Source organism: Atta colombica, unplaced genomic scaffold (assembly GCF_001594045.1).
Source record: "Atta colombica isolate Treedump-2 unplaced genomic scaffold, Acol1.0 scaffold107, whole genome shotgun sequence".
NCBI classification, from domain to species: Eukaryota; Metazoa; Arthropoda; class Insecta; order Hymenoptera; family Formicidae; genus Atta; species Atta colombica.
The window spans coordinates 5,033,221-5,042,192 of NW_017259192.1; positions in this window are offsets into that span (position 1 = coordinate 5,033,221).

Consider the following 8,972-nt stretch of genomic DNA (forward strand, 5'->3'; position numbering starts at 1 on the left):
GCGTATAACTGAAGAGGAAGAAAGAAAGAGAAAGAAAGAAAAGTTGACATAATTTGCGCGCGTATATTTTATTTTCATATAACTGCGCTGCAACGGTTCTTGAGAAAATTAATTATTAGCTGTGTATAATAAATTATAACGCGAAGCGTATGATTTCCTTCAATTGCGAACGCAACTCATATTATTGTGCACGCGCAGACGTCGTTATGCAGGTTGACCCGATCATCGCTATATAAAATCTCATTCTAAATTACTGTTTTCTGTGATACATATATGCATATTAAGATTCCACATAAGAAATTTAATTTCTACCAGTCATGCCTTGTACTCGATCAATAGCATTCCGACGTCAATACTATCATGCATCGCATTGAAATAACGTTAATAATATTACAATGTTGTAATATATTAAACAGCAACAATTATTGCAATAATCTTTTTATATTTGTATTCTTTTTTCCTCCTTTTAGAATTTATGAAGCATTTTTTTTTACACATAAATCTAGGAGTTAAAAACATTTGACCTCGACAAACGAACCGCCACACCGCCAGGGAATTACTTGTTCTACTTGAAATTTCATCTGACCAAAAATGCGATTTTCATTACTTCAAATAAATACATTTTCTTACGAATGAAAATATCATCATTAAGCAAAACTATTTTAAATGTTTTTAGTACTTGCATATATATATATATATATATATATATAAAACATAAATAAATATTTTAAATATGAATGATGACAAAATAGTAACTATGCTGATGTACAATTTTATACGCGTTTAGAGATATTTAATTTTATTTCTGCGACAAATTAATTAGGATTTTGACGATAATAATAATAACAAAATATTATGATTTTATTTGTTTTACATCTTTTCTTTCAAAGCCCATAACAATCATGCTATTGTATAATACATATCAATACGTATTGAAACGCAATGTTTACGAGAAAGAATAAGATTTATATTACTACGCTGAAAGCTGCGTTTATAAAAAAAAAATTTTTCCAATAGAACGCGATGTTCAATTAGCTAAATATTAAATTAAATATAATGTACAATAATAATATATACAATATATACGTCATATGTTCTATAAACATCTATCATTTACATAGTGGACTATTGCATATGATGATCAAATTAATTTTAACTGAAAGATCAAACACGTAGGCGTATAATATTTAATATGCTTGCACCGTAATATGTTGGTGAAATTGACTGTACATGGTTTCCATCAAAGAGCACTGCCATTACAATTATACATTTCATACATGGTAATTCCCTTCTTTACTATCCCATTATTTAATTAAAGATGAAATAATATACCACATTGCTGCTATATGGTTCATTATCTCCCGATTTTCTATTCCAACAAAATGTAACGCATTTATTTATAAATGCGATCGATAACATATTTTTCATATACTAACGCAATTCAAAGAAGTATACATTACAGTGCAACTTAATATATATTTATGAGTGCAGTAGTGACACGCGATATTTATCAGATTGACAACGCTTCTTTCAGCACATTATTTTCTTCATTTCCAATGTACTATAACACGACTACATGACGATACCATTATCTCTCAACGATTCAATGATGATAAACTGAAACGTTTTAAAAATACTCACTATCTTTTAATAAAATGCACTTAACTGCCTTGCAATAAAAAGTCTTTATTCTATTTAGAAAAAAATTGTAAAGGAAAATTAGATTCTGTAAAATAATGAAATGTTTATTTGAGATTTTTACTTACTAATTTACGTTACAATGAATTAAACAATGCTGAAAATAGAGAGAGTATAATTCATAAACGGAATTGATTAGAACGAATCCAATGCAATTGTATAAAAGAAAAGGATTTTTCTTTGTCCCTTAACGAGACCCCAATTAGCATCGACTGTTATTACGTTATTCAAGAATATCAGATTTCTCTTCTGCTTTGGGAGAAATAAATGCATCATAACTTTTTAACTAGCATCACGCAATAGTAACAGTAACACAATTTATTATTTAAACTTAAACTATAAAGTTATAATTGTTACAATATTACAAAAAGGAAGGTATTATGTTAAAATAATAACATATCACAACAATTTGTGGACAAAAGCTTATTCGCAAACATATCTCAAATTTATATATAGATATAACCTTAATGCAATCTGTGTCTAGATCCCAGATGGTTAAAATAATTAAAGGATTGCATGTGCAAAGCACATTTTTCATAGAAGACGACACTGTCAGCCATTTGTACCTGACATGGAAATCGCACAGATCATACTTCCTCGTTCACTAATTTCAGATCAAGATGTAGAAAACATGCTTAATCACTCTCTTCAGTAAAATCACTACGGTTCGGTAATCGTAAGAAGCACATGAAAATAATTTTTACACTATTTAAATAATTATTATACTACAAACACTTTATGAATGTACGAATAAAAAAAGTTTAAATTAATATAATCTGTAAACTGTCTAACAAAATCTTTATAGATACTATTTTTATTAAATATTAATAAAATAGATATATTAAATGAAAAGTTTAATTTTGATAAATAATTTTGCGTATAAAAATAAAGAAAATAAATTAAAATAAAGAAAAAGTAAATACGCAATGAATAAATTTTAATAAATCTGATTTAATACGATGAATATATACATTTATTGAGCGAGTTATCATTAGACTTACAAATTAGATTTCAAACACGTTGTATTATCACAAAATATATTTTTTAACGAATTCTAAATTACGTCGCTCTTTAAAATGAAGAAATCGATTGTGATTTTATCATTCTCATTTCTGGATTTCTATCTTGCCTTGAACGCTTGTTCTCTTGGAATGTGTGAGGATAAATTTGGACGAGGACGAGTATAACAAGACGAGGCACTTCAAGCTTTATCAGTCTGCAAATTTATGCAATCCCAGCAGCTTCCCTTTCTTTCATCTTACAACGCGACCGTTTTGTTTCCGCCTACTCCTTGTACCACATTCCCCGCGATTTACACGGAGAGAAATATCGCAAAACTTTTACGTCAATCCTGTTTTCCGCGCTTATCGCCCGCGAGACGCGCATTCATTCGCTCGGATGAGAATCAGCGATATACCCACATTTTTTCCAACCACGTAGATTTCGCTGATGGTTTCTCTTCGTCAGATTTGCGGTGAAATAATTTGCACACGCAATAGTCAGCTAGGAAATATGTGGTGCACGAAATAGAAAATAATAAAAATGGAACGAGCAAATCGAGACATTCTGTCCTATTTTGCTGCCGAATGCTTCATAATAAAACGTAAAATTATTGAGTACTTCAATCAGAAGAAAAGTATTGCGATTAATATTTGTGCAAATGATCTTTGATCAAATGTTGTTTGATAAACTTCAAATACATTTTGTTGACTATTAAAGTCGATTTCTAGACTGTAAACAACACTTCATTCATATTAATCTTCAAAAAGCAATCGACAACTTGGAAGTAGAAACAAACTTGTGACTTACGCCTGTAATGAAAACCTACACTGTATAGTAAACACGTTTTTATTTATGATAGGATATATTTGCACATTAAAACCATAAAACAATTTCATATGTATTTCAAATCATTTATTTTTATAATAAAATTTTTAACCATTTTTAATATTAATATTAATATTAATATTAAACTAGATAATAAATGTTAATAAAAATAAATTTTTAATTTATGTTGAAAGACAATGAATTGATGTAGAGTGCTACTACTTGTAAAATAACAGTTTTGGAGCTAAGCCATCTAGGTTAAAATCGAAGCTTTTATGAATTAAAACTGTATATATGTACTGTAGTATTATATTTCTTTTTTATCATATTTCTTTTTTTCCAATACTAGTAAAATATTAATCATTCAAATGTTTGCTGTATTACTTCATTATAGACTTAATTGCGAAATTCCTTATTCTTTTTTATTTAAAAAAAAATTTATATATATTTTGACAAATATATTATAAAGAATATACGTATAAATAAATATAAATATACATAATTTGATAAAATTATTTTTGATTAAAATAAGAATCCGTAATAATTATAACTATACAATAATATATTATACGAGCTTTTAATAACTTGTAATTCTATAAATAAGAAATAATTTAATATAACAATAAATATGTAATACGCAATCACATGTTTCAATAAAAACTTTTAATAAATCATTAATTTTTGTAAAATAATAATAATTAAAAGATTTTTTATTTTTGTTTTTCTCCTTGAAAGGATCTTTTCTTCGAGCTATTAATATCTTACATATTTTCTGATTACGCAGAAATTTAGACAGTGCCATCAATCATTTTTATTGATACAGCGCAATTAACACTCATTTATTGGTTTCGTGTATCCGGCCTACACTGTGCAGAAATAAAAAATGTAGCGTGATTCATCATCCGATGTATTCCCGCGAATAATTCATCAGGCGTCGAAAAATATGAGGCTACCGCTCATGTGAAATAGTTTACTAATCAATTTTAGTCAGCAGACTCCAGTTAAGCGTGATTGGTTAACGATTCATATCAGATATACATATTAAAATATCCTCGTAATGCACATACATCAAAAAGTACCACGTGACTATATAAAACATCATGTAACAGCGTATTATAAAGAGTTTCAGATTCTTCGTATTTCCTTTCATCTTTTCATCCAGCATCGATCTTTTCGTAACAAAAGATTCTACCTATATTCTTTTTCTAAGTTTCTCTTAACAAACGACTCTCGATCATTTCGAAGTAAAGTCTATTTGAGATTGAATAAAGAATAACAATTTATTTTTATTTGTTACTTTTGTATTATATAAGTTAAATTTATGTAAATTGCAATTTAAGTTTTTTTATACTTTCTTATAGTTTATATTGGTAAATTTCTTTTACGGAAGATAAATAAGATTTTTAAATATCATTGAAGTATTGATCTTTTTGTTTTTGTATTTTAATTATATATTGTAGATTGAATATATAAGTAATTTATTTTAACATTACTTGCTGAAAGTACAATATAATATTACTTGAAAGCACAGCTACTTCGTCACGTTAATAAGCAACCATTTGCTTCAGCAAAAGTTTGCGACAGTAACAAGTTGATGTCATTCCATCATAACGATATTATTTTATTGAGAAAACACGTTCAGCAAAATACATTTTAGCATATTTTAGCACACGATTATTTGCAGCGATAACTATTCCTTAAGGTAGCAAAATCTTTATCTGAAAAATAAGTCTTATTATATATAAGAAATTCTTCTTTTATGTGTTTGATTACTGTAAAAAAAATAATTCAATAATAGAAATAACAGAAATCATAATTTGATAATAATGACCATTTGATAAAAATAATCAAATATCTTAATTTCCTAATCTAGCAGAATAATGTTTCAAAGGCATTTTATAAAAGCTCAATTTCGTTTAACTATTTTATCTCACAATTAGCTCGTAAAAGTTCTAAGAAAAATCATAAACGGAATTGCATTTTCAGCACAGAAGAGATTGAATCTTGCAATGCAATCTTCCGTGCAAAACAATTATATCATTCAGTACACAATTTTATCGATAAAATTCTTATAGATAATGGAAATCGATAATAAAACATATATAGGTTGTATTAAATCTTTCAAGACATCTGTACATATCTCTTTGATAGAATTGACTTTCCTTTAATAATGTGAATTGCTTTGCTTCTCTTTGTGGAAGATCAATATTGTTGGATCATAAATGATTAAGAAGTGTAGTTTTCATAGAAAGTTAGTTTCAGAGATGCAAACACAGTAAAATCTCATTCTCAATTCAACTTCAAGCTTGGCAAAATTTACAAATATATCTGTAATAACATCGAGAACACAAATAAAAGTCTGTCCTGACATTTTAACTAATTGTAAGATAAAGTCAACCTCAGATTAATCAAAGAGAGCATAAACGAAACATGTTACACATTAAATGTGAAACGATCCGTACAGTTTTATCTCGAATATTATCCAACAAGATACATGATTAAGTGAACGGATATATCGCATAGAAAATTGCCGATCAATGTGCAATAGGATGTACACGAGGACATACAGGTGTTCGTAATATCATCGCGGCGACTGTTGATGAAGTTAATTGTCGACAGTGGGACAGTATTCACTAATCAACAATTTTAGACTCGACTGATGTAGATTTCCGACGATGAATCATCTTTGCACGTAGGTCTAAGCTTCACCAACTTGCAAATAATTTCTCTATAAGACCGGAGTTTTCTATTTAGATCCAACGAAGGAAGTTGATGCTCCTAGCTTGACTGATTGAATATCCATCTCAGGAGATGAAACTTCACGGTTGCTTGGTTAAAATTAGATCTATTTTTATATATCTTTTTTTTGCCCTTAAAAAAAAATTTAAAAATATTACGTTATACTAATTTCTAGATAATATGTAATCTAAAACTTATTAGACAAAATTACATTTTGTTACGATTCTGACCGAAAAGTTAATTTATATACTTCATTATACAATGATTGCAATCACAGTAAAGATTTTTGAAGAAATCTCTTTTTTATTTTTTGAAAACATACACACTCTATACATGATTAATATTGAAGAAAAAATATTTTTTTAAATTTTTTTTTTTAATGATCTTATATAAAATTATTATAATCATTTGATTATAATCACTAATTGATTATTTTAATTACATTATACAATAGCGAAATATTTAATATCAAAGGTTGAAGAAAATGATAAAAAGTTGTGGAAATCTGTAGAAATTTCAACACAATCTATTAATCAAATTAAATTAAATACCAAATTGATCAAAATGTTTATATGAGAGAAGCGATAATATAGACCGTACTTCATATAACTGCAGATATAAATCAATCAGATTGATAAGAATATATTATACATATTTACACAATCCAATATCCAACGAAGGATTAATAAAGAGAGAGAAAATCATTTTCTCAGCGAAATGCTTTTCTGAGGGGAACTTGTGAAATGATATCAACGAATGAGGAAATGGTTTCAACTCATTTGAACTCGATAGAATTCGCAGTCCAAACACCCTTCAAGCGGCTCACATAGCTGAGCTGGGTGATCAAGAACAATGTCGACACATATATCCGCGTATTTCGATCAATCAATCGGGTGTCCATTTTAGTAATTGGCGTGTTGAATCCAACTCATCGTTTATAAATGAAATTTAATTATTAAAGATTAATGACTGTTTCCTCAATATCAAAATCTTCAAGTTTTCTACGCAATATTCTTCCTTCCAAGAAATATTCTTTTTAAGGAAGAAATATTTTTTTCTCTTATTTTATTCGATTTCTCTGAGAAGAGCTCTCGAATTCTCATAAAAACTTTTATTATTTTCTTCAATTCTTTTACATTGAGTTGAATAAATAAATAGATAAATATTACGGTCAGGTTCTTTTAACATTATTACTTTGATATAATTTGCAATGTTTTTCCTTTACTATTTGCTTTGTTATATTTGCATGTAAAAATATTTTAATATTTACTTAATACGTAAATGCTTTAAATACATGTTTTAAAGAAAAACTTTTTTATATTTTTCTATTTGTTTCTGCGATAATTATTCCGTGATAATTAAATCCTCTTGATTAAATTAAAGATTTAATTTAATTTAGAACAAATTAAAAATTTAATTTTTATGATAAAAATATACTTTATATGTAATTCATACCTTTATGTATCTCACAAATGCATATAACTCATACAAATATATATACATCGCAAAATTTTCACATCTACTTCGTGACGCAATGATAATTTCGTGTAATGATTATGTAACGTGTAGATCGAATAAACAAAACAACGCAATGTCATTTACCTTATGATAAAAGCATTAATATATAATTCATAGTTGTACTTGCAAATCAGTTTCACTGCCATTCGCAGATTCATGCTACATGTGTTTACACGTTTTAACATTACCGGTATTGGATTTCTCTGTTACATGGGCCAGTGGAAATCAAGCAAATATGATAGCATAGCTAAACTAACAGTACCTCGACCGCGCGCACCGTTAATTCGACATTTCTAGCTCTCGCTCATCGTAGACAATGCGGGGCAAGCACGAATCCGCTAGTTAATCGGTCCGAAATCGTTTTGCAGAGCTGCGTGCGTTTGAACTGGCCAACCACACACTATATTTCTATCATTCAGAATGTCGTACTTCAACGTGGGTGTTCGCAACAGAATTAATTATGTGAACAATTATTGTATGTCTTGGCCACCTCACACAAACGGCCAGTTGAAATGTTTTAATTTATTCACAGGTAACCGCGTTTTCATGTAATTTCTGAAACAATTCTACTAATTGGCCAGTTCGCTTTTCATTCGTTGTGGAAAAAATAAAAATGATATTACGCATGATTGTAATAATATGCAGGTTGTTCTGCTATTTTGTTTGTGTAACATTATATAAATAATTAATTGTCAATTCCATGAAACGATATTTCATGTATTTCTTCAATATATACATAAGATGTGTCTTATGCTTGTATTTACAATCACATTTCTGCTTAATTGTTTTTAAACATGATATGGTTTAATAAATATCTTGAGAATCAATTTCATATTCCTTATATTCCGTCATATTTGCAATCATTTGAATGAAGAATAGTCTAAATTTTTTTCCTCTCAATCCGATAATCGATTCTTGAGAAAAAACTCATATGCGGATGTATACTTTAATAAGTTTTAAAGCTTTTTTTTTTTGAAAAACGGGAACAATTATTTACGTACTGAATTTGATCAATGATAGATGTCCAACAGATTTTTAAAACTTAGATTTTAAAAATTACTTTTTGAATAAAACAACGATAATCTGTATTCTCCAAATAATAAATTTAACAGTTTTTGAAAATAAAGTAATTTATTTAATTATTTAAATAATCAGTAAGTAAAAAAAATTAAATAATTAAATAATTAAGA